The following is a 23,907-nucleotide window of genomic DNA, read 5'->3' on the forward strand; positions in this document are numbered from 1 at the left end:
TCACTCAAAATCTTTTTCACTCCATCTTTCCACCTAAAATTTGGTCTCCCTCTTCTCCTCGTTCCCTCCACCTCCGACACATATATCCTCTTCGTCAATCTTTCCTCACTCATTCTCTCGATGTGACCAAACCGTTTCAAAACACCCTCTTCTGCTCTCTCAACCATACTCATTTCATTTCCACACATCTCTTTTACCCTTACGTTACTAACTCGATCAAGCCATCTCACACCACATATTGTCCTCAAACATCTCATTTCCAGCACATCCACTCTCCTGCGCACAACTCTATCCTTAGCCCACGCCTCGCAACCATACAACATTGTTGGAACCACTATTCCTTCAAACATACCCATTTTTGCTTTCCGAGATAATGTTCTCGACTTCCACACATTCAAGGCTCCAAGAATTTTCGCCCCCTCCCCCACCCTATGACTCAATTCCGCTTCCATGGTTCCATCCGCTGCCAGATCCACTCCCAGATATCTAAAACACTTTACTTCCTCCAGTTTTTCTACGTTCAAACTTGCCTCCCAATTCACTTGACCCTCAACCCTACTGTACCTAATAACCTTGCTCTAATTCACATTTACTCTTAACTTTCTTTCACACACCTTACCAAACTCAGTCACCAGCTTCTGCAGTTTCTTACATGAATCAGCCACAAGCTGTATCATCAGCGAACATCAACTGACTCACTTCCCAAGCTCTCTCATCCACAACAGACTGCATACTTGCCCCTCTTTCCAAAACTCTTCCATTCACCTCCCTAACAACCCCATCCATAAACAAATTAAACAACAATGGAGACATCACACACCACTGCCGCAAACCTACATTCACTAAGAATCAATCACTTTCCTCTCTTCCTACACGTGCACATGCCTTACATCCTCGATAAAAACTTTTCATTGCTTCTAACAACTTGCCTCCCACACCATATATTCTTAAAACCTTCCACATAGCATCTCTATCAACTCTATCATATGCCTTCTCCAGATCCATAAATGCTACATACAAATCCATTTGTTTTTCTAAGTATTCCTCACATAAATTCTTCAAAGTAAACACCTGATCCACAGCACTTCTGAAACCACACTGCTCTTCCCCAATCTGATGCTCTGTACATGCCTTCACCCTCTCAATCAATACCCTCCCATATCATTTACCAGGAATACTCAACAAACTTATGCCTCTGTAATTTGAGCACTCACTCTTATCCCCTTTAAATTGTACACTGGCACTATGCAAGCATTCCTCCAATCCTCAGGCACCTCACCATGAATCATACATACATTAAATAACCTTACCAACCAGTCAACAATACAGTCACCCCCTTTTTTAATAAATTCCACTGCAATACCATCCAAACCTGCTGCCTTGCCGGCTTTCATCTTCCGTAAAGCTTTTACTACCTCTTCTCTATTTACCAAATCATTTTCCCTAACCCTCTCACTTTGCACACCACCTCGACCAAAACACCCTATATCTGCCACTTTATCATCAAACACATTCAACAAACCTTCAAAATACTCACTCTATCTCCTTCTCACATCACCACTACTTGTTATCACCTCCCCATTAGCCCCCTTCACTAAAGTTCCCATTTGCTCCCTTGTCTTACGCACTTTATTTACCTCCTTCCAAAAAATCTTTTTATTCTTCCTGAAATTTAATGATACTCTCTCAGCCCAACTGTCTTTTGCCCTCTTTTTCATCTCTTGCACCTTTCTCTTGACCTCCTGCCTCTTTCTTTTATACCTCTCCCACTCAATTGCATTTTTCCCTGCAAAAATCGTCCAAATGCCTCTCGTTTCTCTTTCACTAATAAACTGACTTCTTCATCCCATCACTCACTACCTTTTCTAATCAACCCAACTCCCACGCTTCTCACGCCACAAGCTTCTTTTGCGCAAGCTATCACTGCTTCCCTAAATACATCCCATTCCTCCGCCACTCCCCTTACCTCCTTTGTTCTCACCTTTTTCCATTCTGTACTCAGTCTCTTCTGGTACTTCCTCACACAAGTCTCCTTCCCAGGCTCACTTACTCTCACCACTCTCTTCACCCCAACATTCTCTCTTCTTTTCTGAAAACCCCTACAAATCTTCACCTTCGCCTCCACAAGATGACGATCAGACATCCCTCCAGTTGAACCTCTCAGCACATTAACATCCAAAAGTCTCTCTTTCGTGCGTCTATCAATTAACACGTAATCCAATAACGCTCTCTGGCCATCTCTCCTACTTACATGCGTATACTTATGTATATCTCGTTTTTTAAACCAGGTATTCCCAATCACCAGTCCTTTTTCAGCACATAAATCTACAAGCTCTTCACCATTTCCATTTATAACACTGAACACTCCATGTATACCAATTATTCCCTCAACTACCACATTACTCACCTTTGAATTCAAATCACCCATCACTATAACCCAGTCTTGTGCATCAAAACCACTGACACACTCATTCAGCTGCTCCCAAAACACTTTCCTCCCATGCTCTTTCTTCTCATGCCCAGGTGCATATGCACCAATAATCACCCATCTCTCTCCATCAACTTTCAGTTTTACCCATATCAATCTAGAATTTACTTTCTTACGCTCTATCACATACTCCCACAATTCCTGATTCAGGAGTAGTGCTACTCCTTCCCTTGCTCTTGTCCTCTTACTAACCCCTGACTTTACTCCCAAGACATATCCAAACCACTCTTCCCCCTTTACCCTTGAGCTTCGTTTCACTCAGAGCCAAAACATCCAGTTTCCTTTCCTCAAACATACTACCTATCTCTCCTTTTTTTCTCATCTTGGTTACATCCACGCACATTTAGACACCCAAATCACAGCCTTCGAGGAGGATGAGCACTCCTCGCGTGACTCCTTCTTCTGTTTCCCCTTTTAGAAAGTTAAAATACAAGGAGGGGAGGGTTTCTGGCCCCCCCTCTCCCGTCCTCTTTAGTCGCCTTTTACGACACGTGGGGAATGCGTGGGAAGTATTCTTTCTCCCCTATCCCCAGGGATAGGGGAGAAATATATATATATATATATATATATATATATATATATATATATATATATATATATACCCTCCCATATAATGGGAGGGTATTGATTGAGAGGGTGAAGGCAGGTACAGAGCATCAGATTGGGGAAGAGCAGTGTGGTTTCAGAAGTGGTAGAGGATGTGTGGATCAGGTGTTTGCTTTGAAGAATGTATGTGAGAAATACTTAGAAAAGCAAATGGATTTGTATGTAGCATTTATGGATCTGGAGAAGGCATATGATAGAGTTGATAGAGATGCTCTGTGGAAGGTATTAAGAATATATGGTGTGGGAGGAAAGTTGTTAGAAGCAGTGAAAAGTTTTTATCGAGGATGTAAGGCATGTGTACGTGTAGGAAGAGAGGAAAGTGATTGGTTCTCAGTGAATGTAGGTTTGCGGCAGGGGTGTGTGATGTCTCCATGGTTGTTTAATTTGTTTATGGATGGGGTTGTTAGGGAGGTAAATGCAAGAGTCTTGGAAAGAGGGGCAAGTATGAAGTCTGTTGGGGATGAGAGAGCTTGGGAAGTGAGTCAGTTGTTGTTCGCTGATGATACAGCGCTGGTGGCGGATTCATGTGAGAAACTGCAGAAGCTGGTGACGGAGTTTGGTAAAGTGTGTGGAAGAAGAAAGTTAAGAGTAAATGTGAATAAGAGCAAGGTTATTAGGTACAGTAGGGTTGAGGGTCAAGTCAATTGGGAGGTGAGTTTGAATGGAGAAAAACTGGAGGAAGTGAAGTGTTTTAGATATCTGGGAGTGGATCTGTCAGCGGATGGAACCATGGAAGCGGAAGTGGATCATAGGGTGGGGGAGGGGGCGAAAATTTTGGGAGCCTTGAAAAATGTGTGGAAGTCGAGAACATTATCTCGGAAAGCAAAAATGGGTATGTTTGAAGGAATAGTGGTTCCAACAATGTTGTATGGTTGCGAGGCGTGGGCTATGGATAGAGTTGTGCGCAGGAGGATGGATGTGCTGGAAATGAGATGTTTGAGGACAATGTGTGGTGTGAGGTGGTTTGATCGAGTAAGTAACGTAAGGGTAAGAGAGATGTGTGGAAATAAAAAGAGCGTGGTTGAGAGAGCAGAAGAGGGTGTTTTGAAATGGTTTGGGCACATGGAGAGAATGAGTGAGGAAAGATTGACCAAGAGGATATATGTGTCGGAGTTGGAGGGAACGAGGAGAAGAGGGAGACCAAATTGGAGGTGGAAAGATGGAGTGAAAAGGATTTTGTGTGATCGGGGCCTGAACATGCAGGAGGGTGAAAGGAGGGCAAGGAATAGAGTGAATTGGAGCGATGTGGTATACAGGGGTTGACGTGCTGTCAGTGGATTGAATCAAGGCATGTGAAGCGTCCGGGGTAAACCATGGAAAGCTGTGTAGGTATGTATATTTGCGTGTGTGGACGTGTGTATGTACATGTGTATGGGGGGGGGGGTTGGGCCATTTCTTTCGTCTGTTTCCTTGCGCTACCTCGCAACCGCGGGAGACAGCGACGAGGTATAAAAAAAAAAAAAATATATATATATATATATATATATATATATATATATATATATATATATATATATATATATATATATATATTATCCCGTGGGATTGGGGAGGAAGAATACTTCCCACGTATTCCCTGCATGTCGTAGAAGGCCACTAAAAGTGAAGGGAGCGGGGGGGGGGCTGGATGTTATCCCCTCTCGTTTTTTTTTTTCTTAATTTTCCAAAAGAAGTAACAGAGAAGGGGGCCAGGTGAGGATGTTCCATCAAAGGCCCAGCCCTCTGTTCTTAACGCTACCTCGCTATCGCGGGAAATGGCGAATAGATGGAAAGAAGAAAGATATATATATATATATATGTATATATATATATATATATATATATATATATATATATATATATATATATATATATATATATATATATATATATATATATATTATCCCTGGGGATAGGGGATTAAGAATACTTCCCACGTATTCCCTGCGTGTCGTAGAAGGCGACTAAAAGGGGAGGGAGCGGGGGGCTGGAAATCCTCCCCTCTCGTTTTTTTTTTTTAATTTTCCAAAAGGAGGAACAGAGGGGGCCAGGTGAGGATATTCCAAAAAAGGCCCAGTCCTCTGTTCTTAACGCTACCTCGTTAACGCGGGAAATGGCGAATAGTTAAAAAAAAAAAATATATATATATATATATATATATATATATATATATATATATATATATATATATATATATATATATATATATATATATATATATATATATATTTATATATATATATATATATATATATATATATATATATGTCGTAGTGTCGTAGAAGGCGACTAAAGGGTACGGGAGTGGGGGGCCAGAAACCCTCCCCTCCTTGTATTTCAACTTTCTAAAAGGGGAAACAGAAGAAGGAGTCACGCGGGGTGTGCTCATCCTCCTCGAAGGCTCAGATTGAGGTATCTAAATGTGTGTGGATGTAACCAAGATGAGAAAAAAGGAAAGATAGGTAGTATGTTTGATGAAAGGAAACTCAAACGAAGCTCAAGGGTTAAGGGGAAGAGTGGTTTGGAAATGTCTTGGGAGTAAAGTCACGGGTTAGTGAGAGGACAAGAGCAAGTGAAGGAGTAGCACTACTCCTGAAACATGAGATGTGGGAGTATGTGATAGAGTGTAAGAAAGTAACTTCTAGATTGATATGGGTAAAACTGAAAGTTGATGGAGGGAGGTGGGTGATTATTGGTGCATATACACCTGGGCATGAGAAGAAAGATCATGAGAGGCAAGTGGGAGCAGCTGAATGAGTGTGTTAGTGGTTTTGATGCACAAAACCTGGTTATAGTGATGGGTGATTTTAAAGCAAAGGTGAGTAATGTGGCAGTTGAGGGAATAATTGGTATTCATGGGGTGTTCAGTGTTGTAAATGGAAATGGTGAAGAGCTTGTAGATTTATGTGCTGAAAAAGGACTGATGATTGGGAATACCTGCTTTAAAAAGCGAAATATACATAAGTATACGTATGTAAGTAGGAGAGATGGCCAGAGAGCGTTATTGGATTACGTGTTAATTGATAGGCGCGCAAAAGAGAGACTTTTGGATGTTAATGTGCTGAGAGGTGCAACTGGAGGGATGTCTGATCATTATCTTCTGGAGGCTAAGGTGAAGATTTGTAGTGCTTTTCAGAAAAGAGGAGTGAATGTTGGGGTGAAGAGAGTGGTGAGAGTAAGAGAGCTTGGGGAGGAGACTTGTGTGAGGAAGTACCAGGAGAGACTGAGTACAGAAGGGAAAAAGGTGAGAACAAAGAAGGTAAGGGGAGTGGGGAAGGAATGGGATGTATTTAGGGAAGCAGTGATGGCTTGCGCAAAATATGCTTGTGGCATGAGAAGCGTGGGAGGTGGGTTGATTAGAAAGGGTAGTGAGTGGTGGGAATGAAGAAGTAAGATTATTTGTGAAAGAGAAGAGAGAGGCATTTGGACGATTTTGGCAGGGAAAAAATGCAAATGAGTGGGAGATGTATGAAAGAAATAGGCAGGAGGTCATGAGAAAGGTGCAAGAGGTGAAAAAGAGGGCAAATGAGCGTTGGCGTGAGAGAGTATCATTAAATTTTAGGGAGAATAAAAATATGTTTGGAAGGAGGTAAATAAAGAGCGTAAGACAAGGGAGCAAATGGGAACTTCAGTGAAGAGGGCTAATGGGGACGGCTATAACAAGTAGTGGTAATGTGAGAAGATGAAGTGAGTATTTTGAAGGTTTGTTGAATGTGTTTGATGATAGAGTGGCAGATATAGGGTGTTTTGGTCGAGGTGGTGTGCAAAGTGAGAGGGTTAGGGAAAATGATTTTGTAAACAGAGAAGAGGTAGTAAAAGCTTTACGGAAGATGAAAGCCGGCAAGGAAGTAGGTTTGGATGGTATTGCAGTGGAATTTATTAAAAAAGGGTGCGACTGCATTGTTGACTGGTTGGTAAGGTTATTTAATGTATGTATCATTGATGGTGAGGTGCCTGAGGATTGGACGGAATGCTTGGATAGTGCCATTGTACAAAGGTAAAGGGGATAAGAGTGAGTGCTCAAATTACAGAGGTTTAAGTTTTTTGAGTATTCCTCGTAAATGATATGGGAGGGTATTGATTGAGAGGGTGAAGGCATGTACACAGCATCAGACTGGGGAAGAGCAGTGTGGTTTCAAGAGTCGTAGAGGATGTGTGGATGAGGTGTTTGCTTTGAAGAATGTATGTGAGAAATACTTCGAGGTAGTTCAAGGAAACAGACGAAAGAATGGCTCAACCCACCCACATACAAATGTATATACAGTACATACACGTCCACACACACACATATACACACCTATACACCTCAACGTATACATATATATACATACACGGACATATACATATATACACATGTACATAATTCATACTGTCTGCCCTCATTCATTCCGTCGCCACCCCGCCACACATGAAATGACAACCTCTCACTTCAAATGTGCGCAAGGTATCGCTAGGAAAAGACAACAAAGGCCACATTCGTTCACACTCAGTCTCTAGCTCTCATGTATAATGCACCGAAACCACACCTCCCTCTCCACATCCAGGCCAGACAAAACTTTCCATGGTTTACCCCAGACGCTTCACCTGGCTTGGTTCAATCCATTGACAGCAGGTCGACCCCGGTATACCACATCGTTCCAATTCACTCTATTCCTTGCACGCCTTTTTCCCTCCGGCATGTTCAGGCCCCGATCACTCAAAATCTTTTTCACTCCATCTTTCCATCTCCAATTTGGTCTCCCACTTCTCCTCGTTCCCTATACCTCCGACACATATATACTCTTTGTCAATTTTTCCTCACTCATTCTCTCCATGTGACCGAACTATTCCAAAATATCCTCTTCTGCTCTCTCAACCACACTCATTTTATTTCCACACATCTCTCTTACCCTTTCATCACTTACTCGATCAAACCACCTCACACCACATATTGTCCTCACACATCTTATTTCCAGCACATCCACCCTCCTGCGAGCAACTCTATCTATAGCCCACGCCTCGCAACCATATAACATTGTTGGAACCACTATTCCTTCAAACATACCCATTTCTGCTTTCCGAGATAATGTTCTCGCTTTCAACACATCTTTCAACGCTCCCAGAACTTTCGCCCCCTCCACCACCCTGTGATTCACTTTCGCTTCCATGGTTCCTTCCGCTGCTAAATCCACTCCCAGATATCTAAAACGCTTCACTTCCTCCAGTTTCTCTCCATTCAAACTTACCTCCCAATTGACTCCCAACTGACTCACTTCCCAAGCTCTGTCATCCACAACAGACTGCACACTTGCCCCTCTCTCCAAAACTCTTGCATTCACCTCCCTAGCAACCCCATCCATAAACAAGTTGAACAACCATGGAGACATCATGCACACCTGCCACAAACCAACATTCACTGAAAACCAATCACTTTCCCCCCTTTCTACTCGCACACATGCCTTACATCCTTAATAAAAACTTCTCACTCCTTCAAGCAAGTTGCCTCCCGCGCCATATATTCTTAATACCTTCCACAGAGCATCTCTATCAACTCCATCATATGCCTTCTCCAGATCCATAAATGCTACATACAAATCCATTTGCTTTTTTTTTTTTTTTTTTTCCAAAAGAAGGAACAGAGAAGAGGGCCAGGTGAGGATATTCCCTCAAAGGCCAAGTCCTCTGTTCTTAACGCTACCTCGCTATCGCGGGAAATAGCGAATAGTATGAAAAAAAAAAAAAAAAATATATATATATATATATATATATATATATATATATATATATATATATATATATATAAATATATATATATATATATATATATATATATATATATATATATATATATATATATATATATATATATATTTATTTATTTATTTTATTTTTGTTTTGCTTTGTCGCTGTCTCCCGCGTTAGCGAGGTAGCGCAAGGAAACAGACGAAAGAATGGCCCAACCCACCCACATACAAATGTATATACATACACGTCCACACACGCAAATATACATACCTATATATCTCAATGCATACATATATATACACACAGACATATACATATATATACGTGGACATAATTCATACTGTCTGCCTTTATTCATTCCCATCACCACCCGCCACACGTGTAATAACAACCCCTTCCCCCCTCATGTGTGCGAGGTAGTGGTAGGAAAAGACAACAGAGGCCCCATTCGTTCACACTCAGTCTCTAGCCGTCATGTAATAATGCACCGAAACCACAGCTCCCTTCCCATATCCAGGCCCCACAAAACTTTACATAGTTTACCCCAGACGCTTCACATGCCCTGGTTCAATCCATTGACAGAACGTCGGCCCCGGTATACCATATCGTTCCAATTCACTCTATTCCATGCACGCCTTTCACCCTCCTGCATGTCCAGGCCACGATCACTAAAAATCTTTTTCACTCCATCTTTCCACCTCCAATTTGGTCTCCCACTTCTCCTCGTTCCCTCCACCTCTGACACATATATCCTCTTGGTCAATCTTTCCTCATTCATTCTCTCCATGAGACCGAACCATTGAAAACACCCTCTTCTGCTCTCTCAACCACACTCTTTTTGTTACCAAACATATCTCTTACTCTATTATTACTTACTCGATAAAAACACCTCACACCACATATTGTCCTCAAACATCTCATTTCAAGCACATTTACCGTCCTGTGCACAACACTATATATATATATATATATATATATATATATATATATATATATATATATATATATATATATATATATATATATGGATTGCGCAAAAGATGCTTGTGGCATGAGAAGAGTGGGAGGTGGGTTGATTAGAAAGGGTAGTGAGTGGTGGGATGAAGAAGTAAGAGTATTAGTGAAAGAGAAGAGAGAGGCATTTGGACGGTTTTTGCAGGGAAAAAATGCAGTTGAGTGGGAGACGTATAAAAGAAAGAGACAGGAGGTCAAGAGAAAGGTGCAAGAGGTGAAAAAAGGGCAAATGAGAGTTGGGGTGAGAGAGTATCATTAAATTTTAGGGAGAATAAAAAGATGTTCTGGAAGGAGGTAAATAAAGTGCGTAAGACAAGGGAGCAAATGGGAACTTCAGTGAAGGGCGCAAATGGGGAGGTGATAACAAGTAGTGGTGATGTGAGAAGGAGATGGAGTGAGTATTTTGAAGGTTTGTTGAATGTGTTTGATGATAGAGTGGCAGATATAGGGTGTTTTGGTCGAGGTGGTGTGCAAAGTGAGAGGGTTAGGGAAAATGATTTGGTAAACAGAGAAGAGGTAGTAAAAGCTTTGCGGAAGATGAAAGCCGGCAAGGCAGCAGGTTTGGATGGTATTGCAGTGGAATTTATTAAAAAAGGGGGTGAATGTATTGTTGACTGGTTGGTAAGGTTATTTAATGTATGTATGACTCACGGTGAGGTGCCTGAGGATTGGCGGAATGCGTGCATAGTGCCATTGTACAAAGGGAAAGGGGATAAGAGTGAGTGCTCAAATTACAGAGGTATAAGTTTTTTGAGTATTCCTGGTAAATTATATGGGAGGGTATTGATTGAGAGGGTGAAGGCATGTAGAGAGCATCAGAAGTGGTAGAAGATGTGTGGATCAGGTGTTCGCTTTGAAGAATGTATGTGAGAAATACTTAGAAAAGCAAATGGATTTGTATGTAGCATTTATGGATCTGGAGAAGGCATATGATAGAGTTGATAGAGATGCTCTGTGGAAGGTATTAAGAATGTATGGTGTGGGAGGCAAGTTGTTAGAAGCAGTGAAAAGTTTTTATCGAGGATGTAAGGCATGTGTACGTGTAGGAAGAGAGGAAAGTGATTGGTTCTCAGTGAATGTAGGTTTGCGGCAGGGGTGTGTGATGTCTCCATGGTTGTTTAATTTGTTTATGGATGGGGTTGTTAGGGAGGTGAATGCAAGAGTTTTGGAAAGAGGGGCAAGTATGAAGTCTGTTGGGGATGAGAGAGCTTGGGAAGTGAGTCAGTTGTTGTTCGCTGATGATACAGCGCTGGTGGCTGATTCATGTGAGAAACTGCAGAAGCTGGTGACTGAGTTTGGTAAAGTGTGTGAAAGAAGAAAGTTAAGAGTAAATGTGAATAAGAGCAAGGTTATTAGGTACAGTAGGGTTGAGGGTCAAGTCAATTGGGAGGTGAGTTTGAATGGAGAAAAACTGGAGGAAGTGAAGTGTTTTAGATATCTGGGAGTGGATCTGTCAGCGGATGGAACCATGGAAGCGGAAGTGGATCATAGGGTGGGGGAGGGGGCGAAAATTCTGGTAGCCTTGAAGAATGTGTGGAAGTCGAGAACATTATCTCGGAAAGCAAAAATGGGCATGGTTGAAGGAATAGTGGTTCCTACAATGTTGTATGGTTGCGAGGCGTGGGCTATGGATAGAGTTGTGCGCAGGAGGATAGATGTGCTGTAAATGAGAAGTTTGAGGACAATGTGTGGTGTGAGGTGGTTTGATCGAGTAAGTAACGTAAGGGTAAGAGAGATGTGTGGAAATAAAAAGAGCGTGGTTGAGAGAGCAGAAGAGGGTGTTTTGAAATGGTTTGGGCACATGGAGAGAATGAGTGAGGAAAGATTGACCAAGAGGATATATGTGTCGGAGTTGGAGGGAACGAGGAGAAGAGGGAGACCAAATTGAAGGTGGAAAGATGGAGTGAAAAAGATTTTGTGTGATCGGGGCCTGAACATGCAGGAGGGTGAAAGGAGGGCAAGGAATAGAGTGAATTGGAGCGATGTGGTATACCGGGGTTGACGTGCTGTCAGTGGATTGAATCGGGGCATGTGAAGCGTCTGGGGTAAACCATGGAAAGCTGTGTAGGTATGTATATTTGCGTGTGTGGACGTGTGTATATACATGTGTGTGGGGGTGGGTTGGGCCATTTCTTTCGTCTGTTTCCTTGCGCTACCTCGCAAACGCGAGAGACAGCGACAAAGCAAAAAAAAAAAAAAAAATATATATATATATATATATATATATATATATATATATATATATATATATATATATATATATATATATATATATATATATATGTATATATATATATATATATATATATATATATATATATATATATATATATATATATATATATATATATATATATATATATATATATATATATATATATATAGGCCTAGTCCTCTGTTCTTAACGCTACCTCGCTAACGGGGGAAATGGCGAATATTTTAAAAGAAAGAAAGAATTTATATTTATCTATATATTTTGCTTTCTCGCCGTCTCCCTCGTTAGCGCAAGGAAACAGACGAAAGAATGGCCCAACCCGCCCACATACACATGTATATACATACACGTCCACACACGCAAATATACATACGTATACATCTCAGTATACACATATATATACACACACAGACATATACATATATACACATGTACATAATTCTTACTGTCTGCCTTTATTTGTTCCAATCGCCACCCCGCCGCACATGGAATAACAACCCCCTCCCCCCTCATGTGTGCGAGGTAGCGCAAGGAAAAGACACCAAAGACCCCATTCGTTCACACTCAGTCTCTAGCTGTCATGTAATAATGCACCGAAACCACAGCTCCCTTTCCACATCCAGGCCCCACACAACTTTCCATGGTTTACCCCAGACGCTTCACATGCCCTGATTCAATCCATTGACAGTACGTCGACCCCGGTATACCACATCGTTCCAATTCACTCTATTTCTTGCACGCCTTTCACCCTCCTGCATGTTCAGGCCCCGATCAATCAAAATCTTTTTCACTCCATCTTTCCACCTAAAATTTGGTCTCCCACTTCTCGTTCCCTCCACCTCTGCCATATATCGTCTTGGTCAATCTTTCCTCACTCATTCTCTCCATGCGACCAAACCATTTCAAAACACACTCTTCTGCTCTCCTAACCATACACTTTTTATTTCCACACATCTCTCTTACCCTTACATTACTTACTCGATCAAACCACCTCACACCACATATTGTCCTCAAACACCTCATTTCCAGCACAGTCACCCTCCTGCGCAAAACTCTATCCATAGCCCACGCCTCGCAACCATACAACATTGTTGGAACCACTATTACTTCGAACATACCCATTTTTCCTTTCCGAGATAATGTTCTCGACTTCCAAACATTCTACAAGGCTCCCAGAATTTTTGCCCCCTCCCCCACCCTATGATACACTTCCGCTTCCATGGTTCCATCCGCTGCCAGATCCACTCCCAGATATAGATATCTAAAACACTTTACTTCCACTAGTTTTTCTCCATTCAATCTTACCTCCCAATTGACTTGACCCTCAACTCTACTGTAACTAATAACCTTGCTCTTATTCACATTTACTCTTAACTTTCTTCTTTCACACACTTTAGCAAACTCAGTCACCAGCTTATGCAGTTTCTTACATGAATCAGCCACCAGCGCTTTATCATCAGCGAGCAACAACTGACTCACTCCCCTAGATCTCTCATCCACAACAGACTGCATACTTGACCATCTTTCCAAAATCTTGCATTCACCTCCCTAACAACCCCATCCATAAACAAATTAAACAACCATGGAGACATCACAAACCCCTGCCACAAACCTACATTCACTGAGAACCAATCACTTTCCTCTCTTCCTACACGTACACATGCCTTACATCCTCGATAAAATCTTTTCACTGCTTCTAACAACTTGCCTCCCACACCATATATTCTTAATACCTTCCACAGAGCATCTCTATCAACTCTATCAAATGCCTTCTCTATATCCATAAATGCTACATACAAATCCATTTGTTTTTCTAAGTATTTCTCACATACATTCTTCAAAGCAAACACCTGACCCACACATCCTCTACCACTTCTGAAACCACACTGCTCTTCACCAATCTGATGCTCTGTACATGCCTTCACCCTCTCAATCAATACCCTCCCATATAATTTCCCAGGAATACTCAACAAACTTATACCTCTGTAATTTGAGCACTCACTCTTATCCCCTTTACCTTTGTACAATGGCACTATGCAAGCATTCCGCCAATCCTCAAGCACCTCACGATGAATCATACATACATTAAATAACCTCACCAGCCAGTCAACAATACAGTCACCCCCTTTTTTAATAAATTCCACTGCAGTACCATTCAAACATGCTGCCTTACCGGCTTTCATCTTCCGTAAAGCTTTTACTACCTCTTCACTATTTGCCAAATCATTTTCCCTAACCCTCTCACTTTGCTCGCAATCTCGACCAAAACACCCTATATCTGCATCTCTATCATCAAACACATTCAACAAACCTTCAAAGTACTCACTCCATCTCCTTCTCACATCACCACTACTTGTTATCACCTCCCCATTAGCCCCCTTCACTGAAGTTCCCATTTGCTTCCTTGTCTTACGCACTTTATTTACCTCCTTCCAAAACATCTTTTTATTCTCCCATATATATATATATATATATATATATATATATATATATATATATATATATATATATATATATATATATATATATATATATATATATATATATATATATATATATATATATATATATATATATATATATATATATAGAAAGGGTAGTGAGTGGTGGGATGAAGAAGTAAGAGTATTAGTGAAAGAGAAGAGAGAGGCATTTGGACGATTTTTGCAGGGAAAAAATGCAATTGAGTGGGAGAAGTATAAAAGAAAGAGACAGGAGGTCAAGAGAAAGGTGCAAGAGGTGAAAAAAAGGGCAAATGAGAGTTGGGGTGAGAGACTATCAGTAAATTTTAGGGAGAATAAAAAGATGTTCTGGAAGGAGGTAAATAGGGTGCGTAAGACAAGGGAGCAAATGGGAACTTCAGTGAAGGGCGTAAATGGGGAGGTGATAACAAGTAGTGGTGATGTGAGAAGGAGATGGAATGAGTATTTTGAAGGTTTGTTGAATGTGTCTGATGACAGAGTGGCAGATATAGGGTGTTTTGGTCGAGGTGGTGTGCAAAGCGAGAGGGTTAGGGAAAATGATTTGGTAAACAGAGAAGAGGTAGTAAAAGCTTTGCGGAAGATGAAAGCCGGCAAGGCAGCAGGTTTGGATGGTATTGCAGTGGAATTTATTAAAAAAGGGGGTGACTGTATTGTTGACTGGTTGGTAAGGTTATTTAATGTATGTATGACTCATGGTGAGGTGCCTGAGGATTGGCGGAATGCGTGCATAGTGCCATTGTACAAAGGCAAAGGGGATAAGAGTGAGTGCTCAAATTACAGAGGTATAAGTTTGTTGAGTATTCCTGGTAAACTATATGGGAGGGTATTGATTGAGAGGGTGAAGGCATGTACAGAGCATCAGATTGGGGAAGAGCAGTGCGGTTTCAGAAGTGGTAGAGGATGTGTGGATCAGGTGTTTGCTTTGAAGAATGTATGTGAGAAATACTTAGAAAAGCAAATGGATTTGTATGTAGCATTTATGGATCTGGAGAAGGCATATGATAGAGTTGATAGAGATGCTCTGTGGAAGGTATTAAGAATATATGGTGTGGGAGGCAAGTTGTTAGAAGCAGTGAAAAGTTTTTATCGAGGATGTAAGGCATGTGTACGTGTAGGAAGAGAGGAAAGTGATTGGTTCTCAGTGAATGTAGGTTTGCGGCAGGGGTGTGTGATGTCTCCATGGTTGTTTAATTTGTTTATGGATGGGGTTGTTAGGGAGGTAAATGCAAGAGTCCTGGAAAGAGGGGCAAGTATGAAGTCTGTTGGGGATGAGAGAGCTTGGGAAGTGAGTCAGTTGTTGTTCGCTGATGATACAGCGCTGGTGGCTGATTCATGTGAGAAACTGCAGAAGCTGGTGACGGAGTTTGGTAAAGTGTGTGGAAGAAGAAGGTTAAGGGTAAATGTGAATAAGAGCAAGGTTATTAGGTACAGTAGGGTTGAGGGTCAAGTCAATTGGGAGGTGAGTTTGAATGGAGAAAAACTGGAGGAAGTGAAGTGTTTTAGATATCTGGGAGTGGATCTGTCAGCGGATGGAACCATGGAAGCGGAAGTGGATCATAGGGTGGGGGAGGGGGCGAAAATTTTGGGAGCCTTGAAAAATGTGTGGAAGTCGAGAACATTATCTCGGAAAGCAAAAATGGGTATGTTTGAAGGAATAGTGGTTCCAACAATGTTGTATGGTTGCGAGGCGTGGGCTATGGATAGAGTTGTGCGCAGGAGGATGGATGTGCTGGAAATGAGATGTTTGAGGACAATGTGTGGTGTGAGGTGGTTTGATCGAGTAAGTAACGTAAGGGTAAGAGAGATGTGTGGAAATAAAAAGAGCGTGGTTGAGAGAGCAGAAGAGGGTGTTTTGAAATGGTTTGGGCACATGGAGAGAATGAGTGAGGAAAGATTGACCAAGAGGATATATGTGTCGGAGGTGGAGGGAACGAGGAGAAGAGGGAGACCAAATTGGAGGTGGAAAGATGGAGTGAAAAAGATTTTGTGTGATCGGGGCCTGAACATGCAGGAGGGTGAAAGGAGGGCAAGGAATAGAGTGAATTGGAGCGATGTGGTATACAGGGGTTGACGTGCTGTCAGTGGATTGAATCAAGGCATGTGAAGCGTCTGGGGTAAACCATGGAAAGCTGTGTAGGTATGTATATTTGCGTGTGTGGACGTGTGTATGTACGTATGTATGGGGGTTGGGCCATTTCTTTCGTCTGTTTCCTCGCGCTACCTCGCAAACGCGGGAGACAGCGACAAAGTATAAAAAAAAAAAAAAAAAAAAAAAAAAATATATATATATATATATATATATATATATATATATATATATATATATATATATATATATATATATATATATATATATATATATATATATATATATATATATATATATATATATATATATATATATATATATATATATATATATATATATATATATATATATATATATATATATATACATATATATATATATGTATATATATATATATATATATATATATATATATATATATATATATATATATATATATATATATATATATATATATATATATATATATATATATATATATATATATATATATATATATATGTATATATATATATATTTATATATATATATATATATATATATATATATATATATATATATATATAAATATATATATATATATATATATATATATATATATATATATATATATATATATATATATATATATTTTTTTTCTTTCTTTCAAACTATTCGCCATTTCCCGCATTAGCGAGGTAGCGTTAAGAACAGAGAACTGGGCCTTTGAGGGAATACCCTCACCTGGCCCAATTATCTGTTCCCTCTTTTGGAAAATTAAAAAAAAACGAGAGGGGAGGATTTCCAGCCGCCCGCTCCCTCCCCTTTTAGTCGCCTTCTACGACACGCAGGGAATACGTGGGAAGTATTCTTTCTCCCCTATCCCCAGGGAATATATATATATATATATATATATATATATATATATATATATATATATATATATATATATATATATATATATTCATTTATCTTATGTATTTTCCTTTGTCGCTGTCTCCCGCGTTAGCGAGGTAGCGGAAGGAAACAGACGAAAGAATGGCCCAACTCACCCACATACACATGTATATACATACACGCCCACACACGCAAATATACATACCTATACATCTCAATGTACACATGTATATACACACACAGACATATAAACATATACACAGGTACATAATTTATACTGTCTCCCTTTATTTATTCCAATCGCCACCTCGCCACTCATGGAATAACAATCCCCTTCCCCCTCATGTGTGCAAGGTAGCGCTAGGAAAAGACAACAAAGGCCCCATTTGTTCACACTCAGTCTCTAGCTGTCATGTAAGAATGCACCGAAACCACAGCTCCCTTTCCACATCCAGACCCCAGAGAACTTTCCATGGTTTACCCCAGACGCTTCACATGCCCTAGTTCTATCCATTGACAGCACGTCGACCACGGTATACCACATCGTTCCAATTCACTTTATTCCTTGCACTCCTTTCACCCTCCTGCATGTTCAGGCGCCGATCACTCAAAATCTTTTTCACTCCATCTTTCCACCTCCAATTTGGTGTCCCACTTCTCCTCGTTCCCTCCACCTCTGACACATATATCTTCTTGGTCAATCTTTCCTCACTCATCCTCTCCATGTGACCAAACCATTTCAAAACGACCTCTTCTGCTCTCTCAACCACTCTTTTTATTTCCACACATGTCTCTTACCCTTACATTACTTACTCGATCGAACCACCTAACATATATATATATATATATATATATATATATATATATATATATATATATATATATATATATATATATATATATATATATATATATATATATATATATATATATTCATTTATCTATTTATTTATTAATTTTGCTTTGTCGCTATCTCGCGTTAGCTATGTAAAGCAAGGAAACAGAGGAAATAAATAGCTCAACCCACCCAAATTCACATGTATATACATACACGTCCACACACGCAAATATACATACCTATACATCTCAATGTACACATATATATACACACACAGACATATATATATATACACATGTACGTAATTCATACTGTCGGCCTTTATTTATTCCCATCGCCACCTCGCCACCAGGATTTTCGCCCCCTCCCCCACCCTATGATTCACTTTCACTTCGATGGTTCCATCCGCTGCCAGATCCACTCCCAAATATCTAAAACACTTTACATCCTCCAGTTTTTCTCCATTCAACCTTACCTCCCAATTGACTTGACCCTCAACCCTACTGTACCTAATAACCTTGCTCTTATTCACATTTACTTTAAACTTTCTTCTTTCACACACTTTACCAAACTCAGTTACCAGCTTCTGCAGTTTCTCACATGAATCAGCCACCAGAGCTGTATCATCACCGAACAACAACTGACTCACTTCCCAAGCTCTCTCATCCACAACAGACTTCATACTTGCCCATCTTTCCAAAACTCTTGCATTCACTTCCCTAACAACCCCATCCATAAACAAATTAAACAACCAATCACTTTCTTCTTACACGTACACATGACTTACATCCTCGATAAAACCTTTTCACTGCTTCTAACAACTTGCCTCCCATACCATATGTTCTTAATACCTTCCACAGAGCATCTCTATCAACTCTATCATATTCCTTCTCCAGATCCATAAATGCTACCTACAAATCCATTTCCTTTTTTAAGTATTTCTCACATATATTCTTCAAAGCAAACACCTGATCCACACATCCTCTACCACTTCTGAAAAAACACTGCTCTTCCCCAATCTGATGCTCTGTACATGCCTTCACCCTCTCAATCAATACCCTCCCATATAATTTAAGAGGAATACTTAACAAACTTATACCTCTGTAATTTGAGCACTCCCTCTTATCCCCTTTGCCTTTGTACAATGGCACTATACAAGCATTCCGCCAATCCTCAGGCACCTCACCATGAGTCATACATACATTAAATAACCTTACCAACTAGTCAACAATACAGTCACCCCCTTTTTTAATAAATTCCACTGCAATACCATCCAAACCTGCTGCCTTGCCGGCTTTCATCTTCCGCAAAGCGTTTTGTACCTCTTCTCGGTTTACCAAATCATTTTCCCTAACCCTCTCACTTTGCACACCACCTCGACCAAAACACCCTATATCTGCCACTCTATCATCAAAGACATTCAACAAACATTCAAAATACTCACTCCATCTCCTTCTCACATAACCACTACTTGTTATCACCTCCCCATTAGCCCCCTTCATTTAAGTTCCCATTTGCTCCCTCGTCATATGCACTTCATTTACCTCCTTCCAAAACATCTTTTTATTCTCGTTAAGATTTAATGATACTCTCTCACCTCAACTCTCGTTTGCCCTCATTTTCACCTCTTGCACCTTTCTCTTGACCTCCTGCCTCTTTCTTTTTTACATCTCCCACTTATTTGCATTTTCCCCTGCAAAAAATCGTCCAAATGTCTCTCTCTTCTCTTTCACTAATAATTTTAGTTCTTCATCCCATCACTCACTACCCTTTCTAATCAACCCACCTCCCACGTTTCTCATGCCACAAGCATCTTTTGCGAAAGCCATCACTGCTTCCCTAAATACATCTCATTCCTCCCCCACTCCCATTACCTCCTTCGTTCTCACCTTTTTCCATTCTGTACTCAGTCTTTCCTGGTACTTCCTCACACAAGTCTCCTTCCCTAGCTCACTTACTCTCACCACCCTCTTCACCCCAACATTCACTTTTCTTTTCTGAAAACACATACAAATCTTCACCATAGCCTGCAGAAGATAATGATCAGACATCCCTCCAGTTGCACCTCTCAGCACATTAACATCCAAAAGTCTCTCTTTCGCGCGCCTGTCAATTAACACGTAATCCAATAGCGCTCTCTGGCCATCTCTCCTACTTACATACGTATACTTATGTATATCTCGCTTTTTAAACCAGGTATTCCCAATCACCAGTCCTTTTTCAGCACATAAATCTACAAGCTCTTCACCATTTCCATTTACAACTCTGAACACCCCATGTATACCAATTATTCCCTCAACTGCCACATTACTCACCTTTGCATTCAAATCACCCATGACTATAACCCGGTCTCGTGCATCAAAACCACTAACATCCTCCTGCGCACCACTCTATCCATAGCCCACGCCTCGCAACCATACAACATTGTTGGAACCACTATTCCTTCAAACATACCCATTTTTGCTTTCCGAGATAATGTTCTCGACTTCCACACATTCTTCAAGGCTCCCTGAATTTTCGCCCCCTCCCCCACCCTATATATATTAAGAATATATATATATATATATATATATATATATATATATATATATATATATATATATATATATATATATATATATATATATATATATATATATATATATATATATATATATATATATATATACATACATATATATATATATATATATATATACTTAGAAAAGCAAATGGATTTGTATGTAGCATTTATGGATCTGGAGAAGGCATATGATAGAGTTGATAGAGATGCTCTGTGGAAGGTATTAAGAATATATGGTGTGGGAGGAAAGTTGTTAGAAGCAGTGAAAAGTTTTTATCGAGGATGTAAGGCATGTGTACGTGTAGGAAGAGAGGAAAGTGATTGGTTCTCAGTGAATGTAGGTTTGCGGCAGGGGTGTGTGATGTCTCCATGGTTGTTTAATTTGTTTATGGATGGGGTTGTTAGAGAGGTGAATGCAAGAGTTTTGGAAAGAGGGGCAAGTATGAAGTCTGTTGGGGATGAGAGAGCTTGGGAAGTGAGTCAGTTGTTGTTCGCTGATGATACAGCGCTGGTGGCTGATTCATGTGAGAAACTGCAGAAGCTGGTGACTGAGTTTGGCAAAGTGTGTGAAAGAAGAAAGTTAAGAGTAAATGTGAATAAGAGCAAGGTTATTAGGTACAGTAGGGTTGAGGGTCAAGTCAATTGGGAGGTGAGTTTGAATGGAGAAAAACTGGAGGAAGTAAAGTGTTTTAGATATCTGGGAGTGGATCTGGCAGCGGATGGAACCATGGAAGCGGAAGTGGATCATAGGATGGGGGAGGGGGCGAAAATTCTGGGAGCCTTGAAGAATGTGTGGAAGTCGAGAACATTATCTCGGAAAGCAAAAATGAGTATGTTTGAAGGAATAGTGGTTCCAACAATGTTGTATGGTTGCGAGGCGTGGGCTATGGATAGAGTGGTGCGCAGGAGGATGGATGTGCTGGAAATGAGATGTTTGAGGACAATGTGTGGTGTGAGGTGGTTTGATCGATAAGTAACGTAAGGGTAAGAGAGATGTGTGGAAATAAAAAGAGCGTGGTTGAGAGAGCAGAGGAGGGTGTTTTGAAATGGTTTGGGCACATGGAGAGAATGAGTGAGGAAAGATTGACCAAGAGGATATATGTGTCGGAGGTGGAGGGAACGAGGAGAAGAGGGAGACCGAATTGGAGGTGGAAAGATGGAGTGAAAAAGATTTTGTGTGATCGGGGCCTGAACATGCAGGAGGGTGAAAGGAGGGCAAGGAATAGAGTGAATTGGAGCGATGTGGTATACCGGAGTTGACGTGCTGTCAGTGGATTGAATCAGGGCATGTGAAGCGTCTGGGGTAAACCATGGAAAGCTGTGTAGGTATGTATATTTGCGTGTGTGGACGTATGTATATACATGTGTATGGGGGTGGGTTGGGCCATTTCTTTCGTCTGTTTCCTTGCGCTACCTTTGCCATCTGAAGTTTGCATCAGCCTGCCTGCAGTAGCATGCTTTCCGACATGTTTCATGAGCTCCTCTTCGCCAACGGAACTACCTTGGCCACCAGTGATGATACTACGTTTGTGAATCAAAAACCATTGCAACACAAACCTCGTCAGGTGGTAGTGTCCCGCAGTGTATCGAGACAGACTTCCCCAGAACTTTTTTAAAGGGGAAGTAAATGTTTATAGTTGTGTTACTGGAGTGATAGTTTTCATACATGGTGCTTTGACAAGAAAATAGTGAAATTGGAAAAAATGTAGCTTAGACATTGAAGCTTATTGTTACAGTGGTTAAATTGATGAGAACTACTATTGACTTTTGTGTAAATAAATTGAACATTTCCTTTTTCCATAGCCAGAGGTTGAACTATTATGTGACATTCATTTTTTTCTTTTCATTTAAGCTAGAAGTTTCAGTTTTCTAAATTGTTTCTTACATTTTTCATATGTATATATATGTATGTGTGTATGTGTGTATATGTGCGTGTGTGTGTGTATGTGTGTGTATGTGTATATATATATATATATGTATATTATCCCTGGGGATAGGGGTGAAAGAATACTTCCCACGCATTACTCGCGTGTCGTAGAAAGCGACTAGAGGGGACGGGAGCGGGGGGCCAGAAATCCTCCCCTCCTTGTATTTTTTTAACTTTCTAAAATGGGAAACAAGATATATATATATATATATATATATATATATATATATATATATATATATATATATATATATATATATATATATATATATATATATATATATATATATACGTATATGTATATATATATATATATATATATATATATATATATATATATATATATATATATATATATATGTATATATATATATATATATATGTATATATATATATATATATATATATATATGTATATATATATATATATATATATATATATATATATATATATATATATATATATATATATATATATATATATATATATATATATATATATATATACATATATATATATATATATATATATCTTTCTTTCATACTATTCGCCATTTCCCGCACTAGCGAGGTAGCGTTAAGAACAGAGGACTGGGCCTTTGAGGGAATATCCTCACCTTGCCCCCTTCTCTGTTCCTTCTCTGATGATCACACTATTCCATGATAATAGTTATGAAGGTGAAATCGTACTTCAGTTTATACAATTTCATCTAACTGCGTAATTTTCTATAGATTTGGTACGACAAGTTTAGTGGAGACAGTCCACCCCGTCAGGTGTCAGTAATTAACAAGTTATTTTAGCTCTCAACATCATACTTGAGTTCCGCCGTCCAGTAGTAATCAGTATAGACTATTTCTTGTGTGCATGTTCGCTTTCTTTCGCGTTACTGAGATAGAGCCAGGAACAGACGAGGAAATGGTCACATTCGCTCATCTGTTCTCTAGCTGTCATGTGTAATGCGCCGAAGCTACAGTCTCGCATCCACATTTAGACCCCACAGACCTTTCCGTGGTTAACCCTTGTTGTCTCATATACCCTAGTTTAGCCCACCTACAATACATTACCAAATCGCTCTAGTTCGCTAAATCCCTGTCACGCCTCATT

Source organism: Panulirus ornatus, chromosome 1, assembly GCF_036320965.1.
Source record: "Panulirus ornatus isolate Po-2019 chromosome 1, ASM3632096v1, whole genome shotgun sequence".
Classification (NCBI taxonomy): Eukaryota; Metazoa; Arthropoda; class Malacostraca; order Decapoda; family Palinuridae; genus Panulirus; species Panulirus ornatus.